At 34.6% G+C, this 26,854-nt stretch overlaps 1 non-coding gene and 1 pseudogene across 1 annotated transcript; both read right to left on the bottom strand.

Annotated features, from left to right (window-relative positions):
• Positions 1-80: 80 nt before the first annotated feature.
• LOC110666865 (linoleate 13S-lipoxygenase 2-1, chloroplastic-like) lies at positions 81-26,654 on the bottom strand (annotated as a pseudogene).
• LOC131182745 (small nucleolar RNA R71) lies at positions 11,922-12,028 on the bottom strand. The gene has a single exon (XR_009151005.1). It is a non-coding gene; the product is annotated as a small nucleolar RNA R71 (small nucleolar RNA).
• Positions 26,655-26,854: the final 200 nt, after the last annotated feature.

Consider the following 26,854-nt stretch of genomic DNA (forward strand, 5'->3'; position numbering starts at 1 on the left):
AACATGGTGAAAGTCTATTAACTGCAAGATGGCTTGTATCATTGTTTCTTATTAAAACAGATTGAAATGCAATTAAGAAATCACTTCCCTGTGAGCCTAAAAGTAGAGAATGGCTTCAAGAGTTCATACGGAAGGACTCCAGCTCCAGCTCTACTTGTATTCTTTGAATCGTCATTCCTCTCATCAATAATAGTTTCAAGTTCCTTCATTCTTGCTCTGAGCCTTTGATATATAGTTTTAATGAGAGTGTCTGCATCCAAGGATGGCTCCATTGTCTCTCCAATATATTCCTCTGTAGCCATCACTTTAGTTGCTTGCAGGTTTGAAGGGAAGCATTTCAACAATGCAAGTACTGGATTTTTCACGTAGTCTTTAAACTGCCTCCAGTGGCTCCTCTGTTGGCAAATTGATTCTAGTTAATGTTGGCCTGTTGGGAAAGTACCCAGCAAACCAGTAATGGCCTCTATTAGCTGCAATTATGTATGGCTCCATACAGCAGTGTGTCCCTTGCCTGGGAAAAATGAAATTAAGGTTTCATATTTAGAAATGAATTCAATTAGACTAATTGAATTTCAATCTGAAGCAAATAAATAAATAAGGAAATCGGTTTATTATTACAAAAACCAGGGACAAATACCCTTTTCCCTTGGGTCCATACTGGGCTTTTTAAATCCTGTAAGCCAAACCCAACAACCTACTCCAACTCTACATTGGGTTCTTTTTCTCTGGACCAAATTAGGTCCTTCCATAGGAATTAAAGCTACGATTTAGTATAATGTAATATAATACTATACAATCAATTATGTAATAGAATTAAAATTATGATGTAATATAATGTATTAAGCATTACATTACTTTATTTGGAAGAATAAATATATAATGTAATGACCATTGCAATTTCACACACACACATATGTTCATGGGATGTAATCAAACTACTACCACCACCACATCACTACCAAGTAGTGACAAGGAGGTGGTGACGGCGGTGATAATGACCAAGTGGTGATGGTAGTTACAATTAAAGATGTACAAAGAATCCATCAAATTAATAAATCCAAATAATTTTAAATCGAAATTAGTGATTTTAGACATTTAAATATTGATTATGATTTGAAAATAATTATAAACCAAATATTTGGTTTAGGTTTTGGGTTAATTTAAAAGTTCAATCCAAACCACATATATATAAATAAATAAATAAATAAATATATATATATATATATATATATATATAAACAAGTGAATAATCTTATTTATTTTTAATTCTTATTTATTTTTACTAAATAATACATTTTGAAATAATATATATTTTTCGATCAGTGTATGATTTAATAAGAGTTGAATTATAAAAGTCTAAAATTGTAAAAAAAAGTAAAAATTGCCTAAATCGAACTCAACCCACATAATGTGAAAATCGAATATATGTGATTTTGTAATTTAATTTGTTAATTTCGATTTGAATAGTATCAAAACCAACTTTATCAGTTTGGTTTGGTAAAATACAATGAACTCGCCCAAACCGATCCATGTACAGCTCTAACAACAACAAAGGTCAAGTGGTGGTGGTGACAGCCAAGTGGTCGTAGTAGCAGAACAGTGGTGCTCAAGTGATGAGGACGATGATAGCAACGGTGATGATCGGATGATGAGAGTGGTAGTAATAGTATTCACAATAAATTAAAAAAATATAAATAAATAATAATTATTATATCTATTTTAAAGTGTAATTAATTATATTATATTCATTACGTTAAATATTTTAATGTTATCGAACAATATAATTACAATGATATTATAATTTTAATTATATCATACTGAAAAGTATAACATTTTCACTCTAAATAAATAAGGATAATTTATAAAATAACCTTTTAAAGTTTGATCATAATTATAATTTAGTCATTTATTTTTAATTTAAAATAATTTATTTCTTAATTTTCAAAACGTTAATTAATTTTGTAATATTGATAAACAAAACAAATGTCATTATTATCCTATTTTTATCTTTTTTACAAGGAAATAAATATAATCTAAAATAAGGAAGTTTTGAATTTTAATTAAATGACTTGAATTCTTGAAAAATCATGTTATAACTTTTGATAATTAGTTCATTTCTTTTAAAATAATTTAAAAAATTGAATTAATTTCCAAGTTCAAAATCGAATTAAACTGAAAAAATTGAAAATTGAATTTCATTAGAAAATAAAAATCAAACTGAATTATAAAATTAATTGAACTGAGTCAAACCGAAATAATTCAGTTTGAAGATATTCTCTTTCAATCCCATTTTCTTTGATTCTCAGTCTCGACCGCTCTCCCCAAAGGCCAGTCTATCTAGAACCAAAAACCCATAGGAGCAAAATATGTCCACAAACATCAACTCAAACCAATTTAAAGCTAAAATTTAGAGATTTAGAAGAAGCAAAAAATAAAAAATACTCAACTCAACTCAACTAAGCCTTTATTCCAAAATTTTGGAGTCGGCTATATGGATTCGCTTTTTCCACTCTGAACGATTTTGGGTTAAATCCTCAGAAATGTGTAATGCTTCTAGGTCATATTGCATTACTCTCCTCCCGTCGCTTTCGGTGAACGCCCTACACCCTTGCATATTTATCACTACACCCAGGCTCCGATGTAGCGCGTCGTTAGTAGAGGACGCCCCAACGTTTATATTATTTGAATCCATATCATAGTGTGTGACGAAATTTTTACGCTGGTTGTCACCTACCGCAACCCTCTTCCTTTATCCGGGCTTGGGACCGGCTAAGCACAAACTACTTAGGCGGAGTTAAGCAAAAAATAAAAAATAAAAAATAAAATATAATAATCAAGAAACACAGAATTGAACACATAAAGAAGCTGAGAAAATCCACATTAACAAAATATCCACGTTAACAAAATGCACAAGAAAATCAATTAAAATTACAAAACCCATAAATTGATACATTTTCAAGCCAAAAAAATCTGAAATTCGGTGTTCGTCCTCCAATGGCAAAGGTTGCATGTGATAGTGAGATGATTGGATGCGATGCCTGGATGACGAAGGACTTCATGGCCTTGGTGGACTTCGTCATGGATATCTAGAATACCAAATTTCCACACTGAATAAACAATTCTCCCTATCGAATTTAGTAGAACAAACGAATCAAACATCTGTCCAGCATAAACTTTTCTCCTAACTGTTTGATAACTGATTATGCAAATGAATTAAAGAAGAGAGGATGCGGTCGAAGATGGGCAGTTCTACAGGTGGCAACTATGAGAGCTGGGAGGAAGAAAGGAAAATAAAGTATGTGGAAACCAACAGATAAGAGTAAGTAATCGAGGAAAGAAAAACAAAGGAGCTGGGCTCCTTGAAAGCATGTGGGCGTTGGGTGGCTAGGGTTTGTGACTGGTTGGTGTTTATGTAATGAATGTATAGCTCAACTTATGGAAAGAAATGAATGACTTTGGATCAAAGACTAAGAATGTCTTCCGTTAAAAAAATCTTATTTAGGATACAAATATTAATGAGCTGAGAAGAGACATTGAACTCAAACTCTTCCATTTCTTAATGAACTGAAAAGAAGAATTGAACTCAAGCTCTTTCATTTCTTATTATAGTCTTTAACCACTAAACTACAAGCTAGCTAAATGCAATGTTTAATTACAAATACAATCTATTTCAATTTAGTTCAGTTTTTTTGAAATTTTTCTTTAAAAATAAAATGAAATTGATTTTTTAAATAAACTAAATTACATTTTCAATTAATTCGATTATTTCAGTTTAAATTGTATTTTGTTCACTCTTACACACATGCTTAATTTTTATTTCTTTTAAAATAATTTTTTTAAATTAAAAATAATTCAAAATTTTTTATTTTAAATATTCTTCTAAAAAGAAATTAATTGAATTGAATTGAATTCCTATTTTGTAAGTGTTCCATGATCCATGAAATTTAGAATATGACTACATCCAAAACACCACATAATTTCAAGCATGATTCATTAATTTAGGAGTTACACAATAGTCAATAGGGATAACAATAACGTGCTACTTAGAGACTGCAGCAATGCGGACTCTTATACTTGCCACAAGCAAGTTTATGAATACACACCAAATTGCATGATTCATGCTTATTTGCATATATTTCAAGAACATGTATTAACATCGATTATTGTTGCTCATTAGAAGCAACTTAGATTGAAATGCTATTGGGAACACCCTTACCTGTGAGTCCGGATTCAGAGAAAGGCTTCAAGAGTTCATAGGGAAGAACTCCAGCCCCAACTCTGTTTGTGTTATTCAAATCATCATTCGTTCCATCAATAGTAGCTTCAAGCTCCATCAGTCTCGCATTGAATGGCGTGATAGAACATTTAAAATAGCCATCACTTTAGTTGCTTGCTGCTGTGAAGGGAAGCATTTTAACAATACATCATCTGGTTTCTTCAAGAAGAGAGCGTAGTCATGCTCCGTTGGATCCTCAGTCGGCACATTGATTCTAGCAATTGTTGGCCTGTTGGGGAAGTACCCAGCAAATGAATATTGACCAAAGTTTACAGCTGCATGATGACCTGAAGTTACCCAAATTATGATAGTTGTTGGAATTGATAAGATTTAGTAGGTAAAACTCTATGTGCACAAGTAACGAAATGAGCAATGCTTAAGCATGGTGCAAGCATGACATTAGTTGAGAAAAGAAATTAATATTTCCCTATAAAAAGGAAATGTCGCTGCTGGAAAAAGTGTGCAGAGAAAACTCGAGAGGGCTGAAAAGAGTGTTTTGAGAGAGCTGGCAAAAAGAGGAAGAAAAGAAGGAAAAAAAATCTTCGAATGTGTATATGTAAATCCTCTATTTTAGTGATGAATTTATGGTTTTCTTTCTCCTACTTGTTCTAGCATAAATTTCTCTTAAAGTTCTTAGTTTTTTCTTCCTCCAAATCCAACATTAGTTAAAACTTGGATTAAGTCTTGTTGGGAGTTCAGGACAGGCCACCATGGTTCATCCTTCTTGTCTTCATGGCCTTCAGTTCTAACTTCTTCCTACCATGCCTGAAGTTCGCTGTCAGATTTGACCTTGCTTGCTTCTGGGAAGTAGTGGTTCGCATATTGAGTTTCATTTTTTTTAACCACAATAGGCAATGACGGACAATGGAGTTGGCAGAGACCACTAGCCGGCCCCTAAATTTTTAATTTTTAAGGGAGAATATGTTAAATGTATGCATATTTTTAATAAATTCTCGCATTTGGCCCGCTCCCTAAAAATGAAATATAGCAAAAGTTTAAAATAATATTTGCTTAAAATAAAAAAATTTAATAAACTCATATCTTAAAAACTTTAAAAGTTATTTTTTTATTTGTCCATTTAAAATAAAAAATTAATGACTTATATTTTTTAAATTTTTTTTAAGTAATAAATTTTTTTCAAAAAGATTAAAATTATAATTAAAAATACATTAAAATGCTGTTTGGTTTAATTATATAATAGAATTCATTTGATTTGTAAATAAATTTCATGATAGAATTTATTTACAAATAAATTTTTTTATTTAATGTATTTTATATGAATTTTGTGTTTAGAATAAATAAAATAAAATGATATATAATAAGATAATTTTATTATTTGAAATTTATATGATTTTAAGTTTGGAATTCACTTATAAATTTTATCAATTTTAATGAAATTTGATTTAATTATAATAAATTCAATAGAATTAATTATTAAAAATTTCAAATAAACTTTCATTTAAATAAAATATTAAAATTTTAAATTTTCATATGAATTCCACAAAATTTTGTGGAATTCATTTAAACCAAATACTACGTAAGGGTCTATTTTATAGGAAGCAAAACTAGGAAATAAAAGGGGGTGAAATTGTGAGGAAAATTAAAATTGTTATGAAAAGAAAAATTATTATTTTTATTATAAATATTTTTTATTGAGAAGGTAATAAAGGAAAGTAAGTGATTTGTGTATTTCTATATTTTGATGAAAAAGTGAGAAGAGAAAATTATTATATTTTTATAATTATAAACATATTGAATAAATAATATTATATTAAAAAAATAACTGTGTTGAGTTGTATACTATAATACGATATATTATTTTATTTATCAAACCTAATAATACGACATATTATTTATAACATAATTTTATTTATAATAAATTATACTAGTTAAATAATAATCTATTCTCACATTAATTGACATTTTGCTATATAAATTTGAATAAATATTTTAATTATGTATATTTTTAATTGAAAATTAAAAATTAAAATAAACAAATTAAAAAGAACATAGAGGAAAAATAGAAAAATTAAAGCAGCTTTTTACTCCTTTTCGTTCAATTTGGACGAAAAATAAAATGACAGACACAAATTCTCATAATTTTTTTTTCTCTTTTTTCCTTCTTATAAAATAGGAAAATTAAATTTTTAATTTTTTTTTCTTCTAACAAAGCAAGAGAATTGACTTTTTATATTTTCTCTTTTTCCAATTTTTTTTTTAACTACAAAATAAATCCTAAAAGATAGTTAAATTTAAATGTTATATCTGTAACTGACCTTTTTATATTCACTTGCATTTGTCATTGACCCCTACGTTTATTCGTTACATCCAACGCTGAAAAGCCCTACCATACAAGTTAATTAAGCAGTATGAATATTGAATACATCCTTAGTATCACACAATTTAATGCTCAACTTTTAATATATATATATATATATATATATATATATATATATATATTATTAATTGATGAGTTGCATCAGAGTAGCTCTACCTTCAAACATCAACCTTCTCAATCGGAATGCTACCACAGGCAAGTTTATTTATTTGATACTAACCACATTACATAGATCTAGGAGCTTATTACCACATATTTCAAGAACATGTGCTAACATCTATTATTGTTGCTCGTTAAAGTAAATAACTTAGATTGAAATGCTATTGGGAACACCCTTCCCTGTGACCCCAGATTCAGAGAATGGCTTCAGTTCATAGGGAACAACTCCAGCTCCAGCTCTATTTGTGTTCTTCAAATGATTATTCCTTTCATCAGTAGTGGCTTCAAGGTCCTTCAGTCTCGTATTGAACCTTTCATATGCAGTCCTAATGACAGGATCTGCTTTCCAGGATGGTTCCAATGCGTCTCCAATATTCTCCTCATCAGGTGAATGGCTTGATTGAACATCCAAAATAGCCATCACTTTAGTTGCTTGCTGCTTTGAAGGGAAGCATTTTAACAATACTTGTTCTGGTTTTCTCAAGAAGAGTTTGAAGTCCTCCTCTGCTGGGTCCTCAGTTGGCATATTGTTTCTAGCAATTGTAGGCCTGTTGGGGAAGTACCCAGCAAACAAATATTGGCCAAAGTTCACAGCTGCATGATGACCTGAAGTTACCCAAATTATGGTAGTTAAAACTTGGATTAAGTCTTGTTAGGCGTTCAGGACGGGCCACCATGATTCATCCTTCTTGTCTTCGTGGCCTTTCGTTCTAACTTCTTCCTACCATGCCTGAAGTTCGCTGTTAGATTTGACCTTGCTTGCTTCTGGATAGTTGTGGTTCACATAATCAGTCACCCATTGCTTAATTGCATCCCAAAGCATCAGGCCATCATTGGCAAATGGGTGGTCTTCGATTGCTAGCTTCCGGCCATGCTTTGCTGTTGGATCTTCAACTGCCACTCCCCTGAAAATTAACCAAGTAAACGAAGAATTCAATTTGGCTTGCCTTGCCTCTCATGGAATATATATGCAAATTATTGAACCATTAATGAATGAATAAAAGCAGCTGTTGATCAAGTCAGCTGGCAATGCTTCTGTGTCGAAACGCCAGAGCTTGTCTTAAGCAACAGAGCTAAGCTCCATGGAGCACTTGCCAGCAGAGAAAGTGCTTTCGATGATTCCACCTGCATTGATGAGATTTTTCCGAGCAAGAGCATTGATTTCCATTATGCATTGGAAATGAGGATGTAGAAGTCTATAGATAGGATGTATTTCACTGAGTTGTCTATTAGCTGCAATTATGTATGGCTCCACACAGCAGTGCGTCCTCAAACTGGAAAAAAAGTTCATGATTATTAGGCTTTTGTGTTGGATTTAGCGTTACTCACAGTGGATGAATTCAATTAGCCCAGGAAAGACCCTTCAAAATAATTACAGTGAGATACAAGTTGGTGGATGTCAGAGTCATGAGCTATGGCATGTGCTTTGGCCATCCTTGTTTCCATTGCGGCTTGTCCCCGATAAGTAGGCGAATGAGTTCGATAGCAACAGGTTTCAATGTGCTATCATTCACAAGGAAGAACAGAGTCCTGGAACCATATAATGTGGTGTCTTCAAGTTCCCTTACTTTAGCCACTTATGGTAAGAGCATATCATGGTAATCCAATATAAATGGCCTCTTCTGCTTTAAAGCCTATAAAACCCCCAATTTTGAAGGACTTGTTTAGGTGCAAAAAAAGAAAAATTTCATTTCAGCTTATCGAGTGTCGAATAGTTTGCTATTGTATTTGCCTCTTCAACCGTCATGAACCCTCTGATTTCTTTTTCGATTATTTCCTTTGAGATCGCAGATTCAGGAGGACCATAGATGTTAGGGTCAAGTTTGCTCGTCAAAGGCCATTCCTGGGGAAAAGATTTCACAAATTTAGCCTTTTTTTATCATTTTTTTTTATTCAGTCGAAATCGAAACTTCATAGTTCTAAAAATGATCCAGTACCATTGGCAAATTAAGACTTACTGTAACCAACTGTATGCCGTATGGATTAAGACCGGCAAGAGTTTGACGGGAAAATTCATCATCCCTAAACCAAGAAAATTTGTCTCCTGCAAGAAAATTCATTTATGAGAGAAATTATACATAAATGTTCGCACAAATGTAAGTGACTGCTTAAAGGAAGAGAGAAAAGCCATACTGTCAAACAGTTCAGGAGTTTCAAAGAGCAAGACTTCATCTCCAGTTTCCTTAACAGCTTTCACAGTTCTTGGTAATAGCGTCTTAAGGTACCAGGGTTTTTTAATATCTTTTGGCAATTCAATTCCTTCGTTAAATAGCTTGTCTATGGCAGTGAAGTATGGGAATCCAAGCTTGTCATCAAGAATTGCAGTCTCTATGGTGGGCAACAGGGCGTGCAACAGAGATTTTACTGTATTAATACCGAATGAAGCTTGCTTCAACTCCGCAAATGCCTCGTCCCTTGGTACAAAAAAATCGCCCCTTCTTGATTCTGTTAATGGGTCTGCAATCGATACCATGTCACAGTTCTCTAGGTTAGAATCCTGTAAAGTGGTAAGCAAATCTCCAATATTCATGCTTTTCCATTTTTCCAGAAATGCTAAGAAACCTTGTATAGGATTTAAATATCTTATCTCCTGTAATACAATGGACCGCAAGGAAAATTATTACATGCATCTAGCCAAAGCATTAAATTTTAGTGCTTTTACACTTACAGATATCACTACAATAAATATTAAAATTTGTGATAAAAATTTTACAGTAACAATAGTTTTGCCCTAACATATGGCAGTAACATTAATAATTGCTGTTAAAAATATATAAAAGAATATAACAGTAATTATTGATGCATACATTTTGCATAGTCATTTAGGTCTAATTTTATAACCATTTTTATTTGATTATTAGTCATTTTTAGCTAAGTTCATTAGTTAATTAGTTAGTTTTTCATAGTTGTCAATTTTGCATTAATTTGTAATTTTTACTTTATTTTGTAGGAAAAATGGTGTTTTTGAAGGACTGAAGAGAATTTTGCCATTGAGGAGTGTCTTCTACAGCAAAAGATGTCAAAAACAAGTTTTCAAGCTGAAATATGCATTGATCAAATTGTGCATAACTTGCCGCATAAGCTATGCAGATCTGCATAAGGAGAAAGATCACTGTTCCAGAACCAGCCGAAATGTGCATAAGGAGACTGCATAGCTTATGCACATTCTCGCCTCCCTTATGCACCTTCACGGAATTGTACATAAACTATGCACCAAGTCATGCAGTTTCGCATAAGTGACTCGAGAACGGTAAAAGCGCATAAGGATCGCATAACTTATGCGATCCACTTATGCAGTCCCATAAAGAGTTCATTAATGAGCTGGCAGGAGATTCCCTCAAATAATTCCTCCTAGAACATACCATTTTAGGGCTCCATGTCAGAAAAATGCTATATATAGTCTCATTTTCCCATTTTAGAGGGGAGACAAGGAGCAGAAAAGGAAAAGGAGAGTAGAGGCAGAATTTGAGGAGTCACTTTCACCTTCCACACCATTTTCAACCAAGATTTGCAGATTTCTTTCTTTCCTTACATTTTTCTACATTTCTAGTGTTTAATTTCTTATTCCTTAGCTTAGATTAAAGCTTTATTTCCATTTAAACTCAATATATCTTGTAAGCATTATGGATAGTGAGTAGTTTACTTTTGATTCTGGAGTAAGGGTTGTAATATTTGAGATATTTTGTGGATTTTGATTGGGTAATCCATATTTTGTGGTCTTAATGAGTTTTATTCATTTCTTGTATGCTTAATGACATACTTAGTGTAGGATCCCATTAAGTGATGTTCTTAATCCATGGTTGAAGCACCGAAAGGAGAAGGCCTTGTGATAGATAATCAAGAAATTGGACTTAATTAACTTAGACCTAGAAATAGGCTAAGGATTAAGAGGATTCACAGATTAATTAAAGAATTTAATGGGTCTTAATTAATTCTAACTCCACGAAAGTAGGATTAGTTTGATTAAGGCACTCTTTGTCTCACTCGAAAGGGAATTCAAAGGATTTAAGAATTAATCTCCTTAAAACCCATAAGTTTCATAAAATTGGATAACCGATTTAAATCCCAAAATAGCTCGAATATGAAATCCCGAACTCCGGAATCGCCTTTTTACCATTGTTAATTTTCAATTGAATTTAATTGCTTGCCATTTTCAATATTGCCATATTTGAACTTGCTTATTTCAATTTGATGCAATTTTAGTTTAATGCAATACATTGTTGAATAGAATATTGATTTTGCACATATAGATTTCACGCTCCATTACCCATCAATTCATTACTTTAATTTCATAAATACTTCGATTTAGTCAACTTTTATATCAAAAATTCAATCATTAACACGACTCCTCGTGGGATCGATATCTTTTCTATACTACTTGTACGACCCGTGCACTTGCGGTAGGGACGCATCAAGTTTTTAGCGCCCGTTCTTGGGAGTTGTTTGTTTAATATTGAATTTTTGATTATTTTAGTTGTTTATAGTTTTATCTTTGTTATCTTTTCATTTTGTGTTTGTTTGTTCTTTTTCAGGTACTTTTAACCTTTTATGAGAAGAGCTAGAAGCACAAGTGACACATCCTTACTGTTTAATCCTGAAATTGAAAAGTTTTGTAAGGCCAACAAGAAAGAAACCAGAAGAAGGAAAGAAGCATTGAGAGAAACTGAATTAGAAGCAGACATGGCTGATGAGAGGATTAGAATTGGTGTTGGTAATGCTGGAAATGATCGAAACAACGAAAATGCAGCCCAAGGTGAAGAAGTTGTTAATGCTAATCTGCCTAGGGGAAGTATGATGGATCATGCTTTTCCACGTTTTGATGACTTGAGAGAGAGCATAGCAAGACCAAGGATTGATGCAAATAGTTACAAGATGGATTTTGGAGTTCTTCAAATGATTCAAAATTCTCAATTCGGAGGTCATCCTTCAGAAAATCCACACACACATTTGAAGAAGTTTGCTATGATCTGTGACATGCAAAAACAACCTGGAGTGTCTGATGATGCAGCAAGATTGAAGCTATTCCCATTCTCTTTAAAAGATAGAGCATTGGATTGGCTTGATTCTTTACCTCACAACTCCATCACAAATTGGGAGCAACTCACCGATGCATTTCTTGCATAATATTTTCCACCTGGAAAAACTCAAGAATTGAGGAATCAAATGACAGCTTTCAGACCAAGAGAAGATGAAACTCTATATGAGTCATGGATGAGATGGAAAGAATTAGAGAGATTATGCCCACATCATGCCATTCCAAAATGGATGATAAATCAGAATTTTTACACAAATGTCACTCCTGCAATCAGAGGAATTATTGATGCTCAAACAGGAGGAGAATTTATTATAAAGCATGAAGATGAAGCTTATGAGCTATTGGAGAAAATTGCAAAGAATACTCATCTTTGGAGTAGTCCAAGAGGACCAGCTCAAACTCAGAAGAGACAAGCTGCTGGAATATATGATCTTGACCCATTCAACATGATTAATGCAAAGTTTGATGCACTTACAAATGTCCTTGCTAAGAAGATGGAAGATTTTGAGTATGTTGGTTAGTTCAACATCATCAGCTGGAAGTTTACAACAAGTGGCTTATGCAGAGGAAACTACCAGCTGTGGAGTAGATTATGGAGAACAAGCAGCATATGTTGGTAATTATGGAAACAAGCAAATGGGGAATCCTTACTCTCAAACTTACAATCCAAATTGGAGGAATCATCCCAACTTTTCATGGGGAAATCAACAAAATCAAGTTCAAAATCAGAATTTTCAACCACATCAGCAACAAGGAGTTCCATATCAGCAAAATAGGCAACCACTGCCTAATTTTCAGCAGAAAAATATGAACCCTCCACCAAAACAGCAAGAACGAAATTCCACCACTGAAGCTTTATTGCAACAGATTCTTGCTAACCAAAATAAGCATGATGAGGAGATGAGAGAGATGAAAGCAAGGCTGGAACAGATGCAAACACATAACAGAATGCTGGAAAACCAGATTGCACAACAAGCATCTTCCTCAAGTGCTAAATCTTTTGGAAAACTGCCAAGTCAACCAGAAAACCCAAGAGAGCAATGTCAAGCTATTATTTTAAGAAGTGGGAAAGTTGCAAATAATGAGGGGAGTGAAAAACACGAGAAGAGTGAAAATGATGAGAAGAGAGAAAATGAGAAAAATACTGATGAGAGTGAAAAATAAGAGAGTGCAGAAAAATGTAAAGAGGAAATTGAAGAGAAGGAAGAGAAATATATACCTCCTGAACCCTACAAGCCACAGCTTCCCTTTCCACAAAGATTTCACAAAGCCAAGCTTGATAGGCAATTTGGGAAGTTCTTAGAAGTTTTGAAGAAACTTTACATAAATGTGCCTTTTGTTGATGCTCTTTCACAAATGCCCTCTTATGCAAAATTCTTGAAAGAAATTCTTTCAAACAAGAGGAAACTTGAAGATGATGAAACTGTAGCTTTGACTGAAGAATGTAGTGTTATCCTCCAAAGGAAACTTCCCCCAAAGCTCAAGGATCCAGGGAGTTTTTCAATTCCATGCCACATTGGAGAGTCTTGTTCTACAAAAGCCTTATGTGATTTAGGGGCTAGTGTTAGCCTTATGCCCCTTTCCATTTATGAGAAGCTCAACATGGGAGATCTTAAACCAACCCACATTTCTCTTCAGTTAGCTGACAGGTCAATTAAGTATCCTGAAGGGATTTTGGAGAATGTGCCTCTGAAGGTTGGGAAGTTCTACATACCTGTTGACTTTGTCATCTTGGACATGGAGGAAGATTTTAATATTCCAATTATCTTGGGAAGGCCTTTACTGGCTACAGCAGGATCATTGATTGATGTGAAAGGAGAAAAGCTGACTCTTAGGGTTGGTGAAGAGCAATTGGTTTTCAATATTAATAACACTATGAAAAAGCATCATTCTGAAGCTGATACTTGCTTGAGAGTTGATATCATTGATGAGCTGGTTGAAGAACACTTCAGAAAGAAAAATCCAGAAGATCCACTTGAAAATTGTTTGGTTCATGGAGGAGGCATAGACTATGACAACCCTCTTGTAGCTGCATATGCTCAATACTTAGAGGGAAGTCCACCATTCACTTCTGCTCCAGTTTTTCAACTCACACAAAAGGAAAAAGTCGAATTTAACCAACCATCATTCAAGGAAGAAGATGCACCTAAGGTAGAACTTAAGCAACTTCCTTCTCAGCTCAGGTATGAATTTCTTGGCACTAATAACACTTATCCAGTAATTGTAAATGCAAATTTGAGTACTTTAGAGGCTGATAAGTTGTTAAGAGTGTTGAGGCAATTCAGAAAAGTCTTAGGATACACCATAGATGACATTAAGGGAATAAGCCCACACTTTTGCATGCATAGAATCAGTTTGGAAGAAAATTGTAAGCCATCTATTGAACATCAGAGGAGGTTGAACCCAAATATGAAAGAAGTTGTTAAAAAGGAAATTTTGAAGTTGCTTGATGCAGGGATCATTTACCCTATCTCAGATAGTACTTGGGTGAGCCCAGTACATGTTGTCCCAAAAAAGGGTGGAATGACAGTGGTCAAAAATGAAAATAATGAATTAATTCCCATCAGAACAGTGACTAGTTGGCGAATGTGCATAGATTACAGGAAATTAAATGTTGCCACTAGAAAAGATCATTTTCCACTTCCCTTCATTGATCAAATGTTGGAAAGACTAGCTAGGCATTCTTACTTTTGCTATTTAGATGGATATTCAGGTTTTTTTCAAATCCCTATCCATCCAAATGATCAAGAGAAAACCACTTTTACTTGTCCATATGGAACCTTTGCTTATAGAAGGATGCCATTTGGGTTGTGTAATGCACCAGCCACTTTTCAAAGGTGCATGATGGCAATTTTCTCAGATTTCATTGAAGACATAATGGAGGTTTTTATGGACGATTTCTCTGTTTATGGATCTTCATTTGATATATGTTTGGCTAACCTTTCTAAAATTTTGCAGCGATGTGCAGATACTGACCTTGTGTTAAACTGGGAAAAGTGTCATTTCATGGTTCAGGAAGGGATAGTGCTTGGACATTTGGTATCTAACAGAGGAATAGAGGTTGATAAAGCCAAAGTTGAAGTGATAGAGAAGATGGCCCCTCCTACCAATGTCAAGGGAATTCGAAGTTTCCTAGGACACGCCGGGTTCTACAGACGCTTTATCAAGGATTTTTCTAAAATAGCTAAACCTTTGTCTAATTTGTTAAGTAATGACACACCATTTGTATTTGACCAAGAGTGTTTGGATGCCTTTTGCAGGTTGAAGCAAGCTCTTATCACTGCACCAATCATGCAATCACCTGATTGGAGCCTACCTTTTGAAATTATGTGTGATGCTAGCAACTATGCAATTGGGGCTGTTCTTGGTCAAAGAAAGGACAAAAAGGCTTATGCTATTTATTATGCTAGTAGAACACTGGATGAGGCTCAAACAAATTATGCAACAACTGAAAAGGAATTTTTAGCAATTGTCTTTGCATTGGAAAAATTCAGACCTTACATTATTGACTCAAAGGTGGTTATATTTTCAGATCATGCAGCCATCAGGTATTTGCTCCGTAAAAAGGAGGCTAAGCCTAGGCTCATTAGGTGGATTCTGATGTTACAAGAGTTTGATTTGGAGATTAGAGATAAGAAGGGAGCTGAAAATGTAGTTGCTGATAATCTTAGTAGGTTGAAATTGGATGGTGAAGAATTGGATGAAATCCCTATTGATGAGTTTTTCTTGGATGAACAACTTTTCTCTCTTGTTGCTAAACTACCTTGGTATGCAGACTTTGTGAATTATCTATCTTGTGGAGTTTTACCTCTAGGTATGACATGGCAACAAAAGAAAAAGTTTTTGCATGAAGTGAAATTTTATAGATGGGATGATCCTTTACTCTTTAGGAGATGTTGTGATGGTTTAATAAGGAGGTGTATTCCTGAAGAGGAGATACAAAGTATTATGCATCATTGCCATGCTTCTGATTATGGAGGACATTTTGGAATCTCTAAAACAGCTAGTAAAATTTTGCAAGCTGGTTTCTTTTGGCCAAATCTTTTTAAGGATGTGAGGAAATTTGTGTTAGAATGTGATAAATGTCAAAGGAGTGGAAACTTGGCAAAAAGAGATCAAATGCCCCTAAATGGTATTCTTGAAGTAGAATTATTTGATGTCTGGGGAATAGATTTTATGGGGCCATTCCCTCCTTCATATGGTAATAGATACATCTTAGTTGGAGTTGACTATGTGTCAAAGTGGGTGGAAGCTATTGCAACTCCAACTAATGATGCTAGAGTGGTAGTGAAATTATTGAAGAAATTTGTCTTGAGCAGATTTGGAGCTCCTAGGGCTATAATTAGTGATGGGGGTTCCCATTTTTGTAATAAGCAATTTGAGAGCTTAATGAGGAAGTATGGTGTAGTGCATAAGATAGCTACACCATACCACCCTCAAACTTCAGGACAAGTTGAAATTTCTAACAGAGAGCTCAAGCATATTTTGGAGAAAACAGTGAACAATTCTCGGAAAGATTGGTCTATCAAACTAGATGATGCTTTATGAGCATATAGGACTGCCTACAAAACCCCTATAGGAACTACTCCCTTTAGGTTGGTGTATGGTAAGTCTTGTCATTTACCTGTGGAGCTAGAAAATAGAGCATATTGGGCCATTCAAACCTTGAATTTTGATCTTAAGCAAGCTGGTGAAAAAAGGTTGTTACAACTTAATGAGCTTGAGGCATTAAGGATGGATGCTTATGAAAGTGCCCGTATTTACAAAGAAAGAACTAAAGTTTGGCATGATAAGCATCTGAGAAAAAAGGAATTCAAAGAAGGTGATTTAGTTTTGTTGTTCAACTCAAGATTGAAATTGTTCCCTGGAAAACTTAAGTCAAGGTGGACTGGTCCATATAGAGTTTCTAAGGTTTTCCCTTATGGAGCAATTGAAATTTGGAGTGAAAAATCTGGGAATTTCAAGGTCAATGGGCATAGATTGAAACATTACATAACTGGAGACCCAATAATAGGAGCAAGCTGTTACAAGCTCTCCAATCCTTCACCTCTTTTCAGTGAAATTCATGAAGAGTCCAGTTAAGGACTATAAATTAGCCCTCTTGGGAGGCATCCCAAGTCCTTTTATTTTGCTTTTGCTAATTTTCCTTTATTTTCATTGCTTTAGTTTTTATCTTAAATCTCCCCAAATTCAATTTTTGACATTGTTAAATCTTGTCCCTTGTAGATGTAATTCCATGAAGAAAGGCTGATGAACTGTTGGGGAAGTAATTCTTAACTTGAAAATTTTGTTCTTCAAAAGAACTGATTTGGTTTTTGCTGCATAACCTTTGCAGGAGCTGCAATCTGGTTTATGCAGAGGAAAAGTACATTCTGCAGCAAATGGCTTGTGTTTTTGGTGAGGTTGGGTGTGTAACTTTTTAATACTTGTGCTTATAATGTTAATATGGTGGTAAGTGAGTCATTTTTGCAGTCTTGAGCTTCTTTGGGTTATAGGATACAGGTAGAAATGCTGCATTTTCTTGGCAAAACTTGGAGAATTCATTTCTCATTTGTGGTTAGATGCAACTTTATGCAAATTTTATGGAGTTTTATGTGCTAAATGTTGATTTGCAGAATTTGAGTTAAAATGGCATAGTTCTCAAAAGTCTTTTATGTAGGATCAATGTCTACATGCTTGTGTGATGTCTTTTTGATACCCTTTGTATATATTGATGTGTTTTTGGTAAAAATTTATCATGGTTTATGCTTCATGGAATTATATTTCTTCATTCTAGGGTATTTTTCACACTTGCAAATCATGTTCCATTGCAATCTTAATCTTGTTGAAATGTGCATAAGCAACTGCATAGCTTATGCAATCCTGCATAACCACAATTTTTGCCATTTTTCACCTTTATTGCAAGTGTATAAGGAAAGAGCATAGCTTATGCAACTCTGCATAGCCTAAATTTGTCAAATTTCACATCTTTAGAAACTTGCATAAGCAGCGTGCATGACCTATGCACATTTGCATAACTTCAAATTCTTCATTTTCTCTCTCTGCCGAAGTTTGCATAAGGGGAGTGCATAACTTATGCACTTTCGCATGACCAAAAACTCTGACTCTCAAAAACTGCCGAGGGGTGCATAAGCAGAGTGCATAGCTTATGCACTTCTGCATGACCAGAAACCCAGAAAAACCAAACTTGCCGAGGGGTGCATAAGAAAGGTGCATAACTTATGCACTTCCGCATAACCAAAAACTCCAAAAATTCAAATCTGCCGAGGGGTGCATAAGCAGAGTGCATGACCTATGCACTTCTGCATGACCAGAAATCAGAAAATTCCAAAAGTTGACGAGACCTGCATAAGCAATGTGCATAGCTTATGCACTTCTGCATAACCAAAGATTCTGAATTTCAAAACCCACCGAAGAGTGCATAAGCAGAGTGCATAGCTTATGCACAACTGCATGACCACCAACCCAAATTCCAAAAATTGCCGAAGAGTGCATAAGCAGAGTGCATAGCTTATGCACTTCTGCATGACCAGAATTCAGAAAATTCCACACTTGCCGAAGAGTGCATGAGCAGAGTGCATGACCTATGCACTTCTGCATGACCCGATTCTCTGAAAAACCAATTCTGCCGAGAGATGCATAAGGGGAGTGCATGACTTATGCACTCCCGCATGACTTCACTCCTCAAAATTTCAAAAGTCACCGAAACATGCATAAGGAAGGTGCATGACTTATGCACAACTGCATGACCACCAACCCAAGATTTCAATACCTGCCGAACAGTGCATAAGGACAGTGCATGACCTATGCACTTGTGCATAAGCCATTTCTCTGAAGTTTAAATCATTCTGAAACATGTATAAAAGAGTGCACAGGTTATGCATAAATCATTTTCCCCTTATGCAGTCTTTTACAAACCTGATTCAAATCCCTTTTCGGCAAACAAAATTCCCACCTCCACTTCCCGACTCTTCTACCCACGACCGTCTTTCAACCTCCATTTCTTTCGGCATTTTCACCGTCTTTCTCTTCTTCTCCACTAGCACTTTCACCACGTAAACCCTAAACTTCCCCCTACATTTTCATTTCCGTCCTTATCTCTTCATCCTCTCCATCGGCAATGGAATCCCCTTCCCATTCCCGTCCAGCTTCTCCTCTCCAGATTTCACCATTATCAACGATACTCCCTAATCCCAATTCTCCTCCACAAGCGACACCCCCACCACCTCCCCCAACCACGTACAAACGTAAAATCCGGTCAAAATCTGTGCGACCCATGTCCTCTGCACCTCCTCTGTCCAAACGCAAAGACCCACCCACCCCATTGTCGGAACCGCCACCCAAAAAGCCAAAAGCTCCAGCCTCTACACCCTCTTCCACCAAAAAGACAACTTCGGCAGCCTCACATGTATCAAAGCTACCCTGGCCTCTTCCTGATACAATTCAAAAAGCAGCTTTTAAGCGACTCAAGGATAGGAGGGTCCAACCCACTAGGTATATATCTGCCGATTCTCTACAATCCCTTGGTTTATTTGACAATGTAGTTGCATATCTTGATGGGATGGGTTGGATGGAATTTGTGCATAAACAGGAGATAGTTTATCCAACTCTAGTTTTGGAGTTTATTTCTTCATTCTCTGCTACCCTTAAATTGCATGATGTAGACCATAAACCAATTATGAAATTTAGATGCTTGGGGCAAAATAGAGAGCTGTCATTGGACCAATTTCATAGCATTTTTGGTTTTGCAATTGATGGGTTATTTAGAGTACCACATACTGGAGTAGAGGTAGCCAACAAGGGCATTTGGAATGCTGCCCAATTTTGGAGAATCATCACAAACCAACCTCAAACTTTCTCTGCTGGAAGATCAAAAACATCCAAAATACTTGACCCTGCACTTAGGTTTATTCATAGGCTGATTGCTAGCACCATATTGGGCAGAGGGACTAGTTCTGGTGCTGTGGGAAAATCTGAACTATTTATGTTATGGTGTGCATTTCACAAAGTTAAGGTTTCTCCTGGTTATTTCTTTTGTGAACATGTGCTGCATATTGCCACCAAATCCATAGGTGACATTGTTTTGGGTGGGCTCATCACTGTCATAGCCAAGCATTTTGGTTTTAATCCTGCAGAGCACTCAATACCAGCACTTGTGGACACTTTATATTTTGATACTGCACACTTAACCAAAACAGGGTTCAATTTGTCATATTTTGACACTGCCCAACCTGCAGCCGAAACTGAGCCCCTTGCACAACCAGAAACCCAACCTTTCCCATCCGTCCCACAGCACCCTACTACACCTACCCCACCCCCTTAGCCTGCACAGGACATCCCAGTAGCCTCTGCTCAGCCCATACCTCCTACAGCTGAACCTTCCTCTTCCACAGCCCCTCCTGCATTCAACACTAAAGCCTTATTCACCTATCTTGACAGGCTTAGTGATGATATATACTTTGTGGATAGGAAGCTTGACACTGGTCTTGATACTCTCAAGGATCGTCATGATCACCTATTTGACCTTGTCATGGAAACCAGGGACAAGCAGAAAGAATTGAAGGAAATGGTGAAGCAACTCATGATCTTTCTGGGCATGCCACCCCCACCTCCATCACCTCCTCCAGCACCATCATTTCGACAGCCGGCAGCAGCCACCAGCCCTTTAGCAACATCCTTGGACAAAGGCAAAACAATAGACATAGATTAGCTTCTGTTTTACTTTTGTTCAATCTTGTAGGACCTTTTCTTTGTAAATGTGTTCAAACATTTATAGTTTGTTTCAAATTATGTTTGTTTGTTTTGAATTAGTTTGTTTTAAATTCTGTTTTTCTTGAAGTTTTATTGAATTGCTATTACATTAGTCTTCTTTAATTTTCATTGCACTTATTGCCCTTTTGTACATATTTGCCCATACTCTGTATATATTTCAATACTTCTACTGCTGGTTGTACATTTCCCTTGCCAATTCCCATGCAGCAGCTTTTGTATACACTGCACAGGCTATGAATTTCCTCATGCCACTGTTTTGCATAGCCTGTGCAACCCTTTCTGCTACTTATGCAGCACTGCACAGGTTGTATTCCCCTTATGCAACTGTCCTGCATACCCTATGCAGCCTATATTGCCTCTTATGCAGAACCGCACGGCTTATGCATCCTACTTATGCACATGTTCTGGACAGCACTTAACTCTGCATAACCTGTGCAGCTTCTTATGCATCCCTTTATCTTGAATTCTCATCTGTTCCATACCAGGTAACTCTTTCTTTTTGCTCTTAATCTTTACAATTCCTGGTAACTACTATTTGCTTTGACTTTTGATAATACATTGCATGAGACATTGAGGACAATGTCCAATTTTGAGTTTGGGGGTGCACATTCTGATTTTTGCTTGATTTTTGTTTCATTTTTCACATTTGAGTATAGGAACATCTCATCCCATTTCATTTTCATATATTGTAAATATTTTACATATATTTCCACACATACATATACATAACACATTTACACACACATTATACATTATTTAGAAATTGTACACATTGCATACAAATAGACTCCCTCCATTTAGTTAATGCATTACTCATTTTAGGAATCATGCATCATGCATTAAAATCTTTTGCCAAATCCCTTGAGTATTGAAAAGTTGCCTATGAGAGTGATTTGACTTACCTTTAGTTGGGTTTGTGGATTGAAAGTTTCCTAAGAGGTGCAAAGTTTTGAAGTGTTATCCCTTGCCTATATCTTCTTAGCCAAAAAGCCACCCAACTAGTCATTTGGAGAAGGAAGTGTTTAGAGGGAGTTATTGGATATAAGGTAGTCAAATGATGTCTCACCAATCCTAGAACAAATTTTCTAAACCTTTCAAGGCGAAATACCAGCTTATACTTGAAAAGAGAGATGATTCGGCATTCTTTGATTTAAACCTTCTCATTTTAAACCTTTGGCCTTTTTCCTAATTAAAATTAACCCTTGCAAACCCCTTTGAACCTTTTTATTCCTAATTTTTCTTGAAACCCTTATTGCTACCTAGCCAATGAACCAAACACTCCAACCCTTTTCATGAGAATAATATTGAATATTAGGTACACTTTCTAAAAAATAATAATAAAAGAGAAAAATATATACAATAAAAGGGAGAAGAAATGCTTGCCATCTTGTAAAAAGTGCTAGTATATGTGCTTTTCACCATTGTCATTCAAAATGAAAGAAATCCACCCAAAGTATTAAAAGGAATGAGTTTGGGGGTGGCAAATTCTAGGGACAAGCATCAAAAGAAAATACAAAATGCAAGTTTAAAAAATCAAATGTCCCTCATTTTTATGTGTTTTGTAAACTATGCTAACACTTGACAATTCTCATTGTGTATTTCTCTCCTCCACTTATATATATATATAAAAAAGAAGAGAAAAAGAAAAAAATGTAATAAAATAAAAAGGTGTACCTTATGTTGTCAAAATTAAAAATATTCTCATGCTTTGAATCTTTTTTACCCATCTTTCTTCTTAGCCTCATTTTAAACCCCATGGCCCCATTACATCCCTAAAAAGACCTTTGATCTCTTGATAGTACTTGCTACATTAGTGGAGATAGGAGTAGGAAATTTGCCTATGGGATTGGAAAACTATTCATTCATTTATTCAATTACATCATTCTATATAGAGACACTTTGGTTATTGATTGTCCATGAATTCCTTTTGAGCATGACTCTCTCTCTTTTGATTGGTTGGTTTGGGGATTTTGAATGATAATTGACTTGATGGCTAAGCGGTGAAAGCTTGGATAAGCATTAGATTCTTTGCATTTTGAAGGATGGGTATATGGATTGTTGGTATGGCTAAAGGTGTGTTTAGCTACTTTAATAGGTAATTTTCATAGCTCTTTGGATAAGGCACCCCTAAAATTTTTGCACCACATTTTAAAGTTTGCTTGAGGACAAGCAAAAGCTTGAGTTTGGGGGTATTTGATGCATACATTTTGCATAGTCATTTAGGTCTAATTTTATAACCATTTTTATTTGATTATTAGTCATTTTTAGCTAATTTCATTAGTTAATTAGTTAGTTTTTCATAGTTGTCAATTTTGTATTAATTTGTAATTTTACTTTGTTTTGTAGGAAAAATGGTGTTTTTGAAGGATCAAGAGAATTTTGCCATTGAGGAGTGTCTTCTGAGCCAAAGATGTCAAAACAAGTTTTCAAGCTGAAATATGCATTGATCAAATTGTGCATAACTTGCCGCATAAGCTATGCAGATCTGCATAAGGAGAAAGATCATCGCCGTAACCACCGAAATGTGCATAAGGAGATCGCATAGCTTATGCACATTCTCGCCTCCCTTATGCACCTTCACGGAATTGTGCATAACCTATGCACCAAGTCATGCAGCCGCATAAGTGACCTGAAATCAGCATAAGGGATCGTGATAACTTATGCAGTCCACTTATGCAGTCCCATAAAGAGTTCATTAATGAGCTGGCAGGAGATTCCCTCAAATAATTCCTCCAGAACATACCATTTTAGGGCTCAATGTCAGAAAAATGCTATATATAGTCTCATTTTCCCATTTTAGAGGGGAGACAAGGAGCAGAAAAGGAAAAGGAGAGTAGAGGCAGAATTTGAGGAGTCACTTTCACCTTCCACACCATTTTCAACCAAGATTTGCAGATTTCTTTCTTTCCTTACATTTTTCTACATTTTTAGTGTTTAATTTCTTATTCCTTAGCTTAGATTAAAGCTTTATTTCCATTTAAACTCAATATTTCTTGTAAGCATTATGGATAGTGAGTAGTTTACTTTTGATTCTGGAGTAAGGGTTGTAATATTTGAGATATTTTGTGGATTTTGATTGGGTAATCCATATTTTGTGGTCTTAATGAGTTTTATTCATTTCTTGTATGCTTAATGACATGCTTAGTGTAGGATCCCATTAAGTGATGTTCTTAATCCATGGTTGAAGCACCGAAAGGAGAAGGCCTTATGATAGATAATCAAGAAATTGGACTTAATTAACTTAGACCTAGAAATAGGCTAAGGATTAAGAGGATTCACAGATTAATTAAAGAACTTAATGGGTCTTAATTAATTCTAACTCCACGAAAGTAGGATTAGTTTGATTAAGGCACTCTTTGTCTCACTCGAAAGGGAATTCAAAGGATTTAAGAATTAATCTCCTTAAAACCCATAAGTTTCATAAAATTGGATAACCGATTTAAATCCCAAAATAGCTCGAATATGAAATCCCGAACTCCGGAATCGCCTTTTTACCATTGTTAATTTTCAATTGAATTTAATTGCTTGCCATTTTCAATATTGCCATATTTGAACTTGCTTATTTCAATTTGATGCAATTTTAGTTTAATGCAATACATTGTTGAATAGAATATTGATTTTGCACATATAGATTTCACGCTCCATTACCCATCAATTCATTACTTTAATTTCATAAATACTTCGATTTAGTCAACTTTTATATCAAAAATTCAATCATTAACACGACTACTCGTGGGATCGATATCTTTTCTATACTACTTGTACGACCCGTGCACTTGCGGTAGGGACGCATCAATTATTGTTATTATTAAAAATTTTTTTAGCAATAATTGTTGCTATTTATTGTAAAATACCTGAGTCATAATTTTATAATATTAATATATAATAATTTATATACTATCATCATAAACTTATAATAATAAATTTTTTACATTAGTAGTAAAGATCGTTACTACTAAATCCAACATTTCTTATAGTAAATATAGACTCCATAAATTATAAGAAATGGATCCCACGTCCTCTTGAGTGAAAGAGCACTCCTGATACAAATGAGTTACTTGCGTAATGGTAAAGCTCCTACTCATCTACTAGACTAATTCTTGGGTTTTCTTTCACTTTAACATTTATTAATTATGCCAATAGATAGTGTTATATTGGTTCTTATTGAGACCTAACTCTGATCATAATAGTCAAATATATAGAATTGTGGTTACCCTTTTTGGTGCGAGGACGTCCTGTTCTACAACGCCTGAGGTAAGGGTGCTCCTTGCCACCGAGAACAGGTCTTGCAAGGTCTTGGCTGGAGTCAGGATCTCCAAGGTCATTGTATGTATCATAGTCATAGATCCTCTCAAATGACTGTCTCTCTCCTTGTCCATTTCGTCGTAGATCTTCCAACTCCTCCTCTCTTAGCCTCTTCAATCCATCTGGTGTGTTGGCAGGCAAGTATAACTGATTCACAGGAAAAAAAACATTCCCTCAAATTCTTGGACAAAAAATTTTAATGGGACTCACCAATTCGATCCAAATTTACATAAATTAGCACTCAATTCAAAATTTTCCTAAATTAAATTGACAGTCAACCCAAATAACCCAACTCCAAAATTAATCTATTTACAATCAATAATAAAATTTATCCTAAAAAAATAAATGTAAAATTATTTTCTTTAAAAAAATAATATTTTGACTCGAAACTACATAACTAAAAATTATAGCAATTCGAAACAACACACAACTCAAAATGAATTTAATCTAAATTTACCCAAAAAAACAAAGGACTTGATGTAATTTATCATCCTTCTATTACTTGTGTTTATAATTTTAAGGACTTCTATATTAGATTCTTGTCTATTTATGATTATTTAGTAACATATAACGAAAAAATATTATATTTAATGAATATGTTATTTTAAAGAAATGATTAGACGGAAATATTATGTATTAAAATTTATATTCATTATTTATTTTTATGTTTTTAATAATTTTTTCCATACATAATCTAATATATATTAAAATACCCTCATTGAAAATTTTCTCTAGCATCTAGGAAATTACAGAAAGAAGTGGAAAGATAAGAACATGAGACCTTATTGGTGAAGAAAATTCTCTTCTCATGTTTGGAGTGAATCCGTGAACTACATGACACAGTAACAGAGCCATTAGGAAAGCCTTCAAGAACTATGGTCTCGATAAAGATTTCCTTTCTTTCTTCTTTGTTTTCTATCTGTATGGCTTCAACCCCGCCAAATTGCACCTTGAATTTTGCTTCTAACTTCACCTCCTCATCATCATGCCGACGAGCTTCAGCCTCCACAATCTTCTCCTGCCCCGTTCCTGTGCAAGAATTAGCTTGTTGTCAGCACCTCAATATTATTATACAGTTCAAACATATATATGTCCCACTATTAAACATATATTCCATTATTTATACAAGAAAATTATTTCAGAGAACCCATTGATAAAAATTGAAGTTTAATAGTAAAATTACCAAATCAATTTTAGCTTAACAGTACTTAAGTCATTGCTTGTAAGATTTTGAATTCAAATCCGATTGAAGTCTATTGTACCAATAAAAAGTCTGATAGTAAAATTACTTCTAGAAAAATGATAATATCAATATTTTTTCAGGAGTGTTACGATTAAAATTTGATAAAATAAACAACAACTAGATATGAATATTAAATTAGTTGTATTGGCTATGTGGATATCTTTTCACCATTCAACTTTATCTGAGGCAATCAAAATGGCATTAAAATCGCCTTTAAAATTACCAAACTTCATGACTTTTGAATCCAATTAAAGTCAAACATCCACTAGTAATTTGTACGTGTGTGTGTGTATATATATATATATATATATATATATATCAATTCTAATCAAATGAGAGATAAATAGAGATCTGTTGGCTGATTAAAGTACTTACTGGGATTGAGCTTGGCACTGAAAAGCTTCAAAAGCAACTTATCATGTTTTTCTTTAACTGTAACAACTGCCTTAACTTCTATGGCATTGTTATTGTCAATGCAATGACACGAGTTGATCCCCATCTTTGCTATGAAGAGAAAGTTGTTCATTGCCGATTTGGTGGGTGTAGATCCTTATTTTGTGATGAGTATGTGCATTGAGGCCTTGGAAAACCCGATGATGAAAAATTATATGACTGTAAGATGTAATTGGAGGCATGGAGCTGAATTATTAATTTCGTGGCATGATCTTGAAAAAATAAAAATAATAATAAAGTTTTAGGGAAATTAATTTAATTAAATTTAAATGA

This window comes from Hevea brasiliensis, chromosome 8, assembly GCF_030052815.1.
Source record: "Hevea brasiliensis isolate MT/VB/25A 57/8 chromosome 8, ASM3005281v1, whole genome shotgun sequence".
Taxonomy (NCBI): Eukaryota; Viridiplantae; Streptophyta; class Magnoliopsida; order Malpighiales; family Euphorbiaceae; genus Hevea; species Hevea brasiliensis.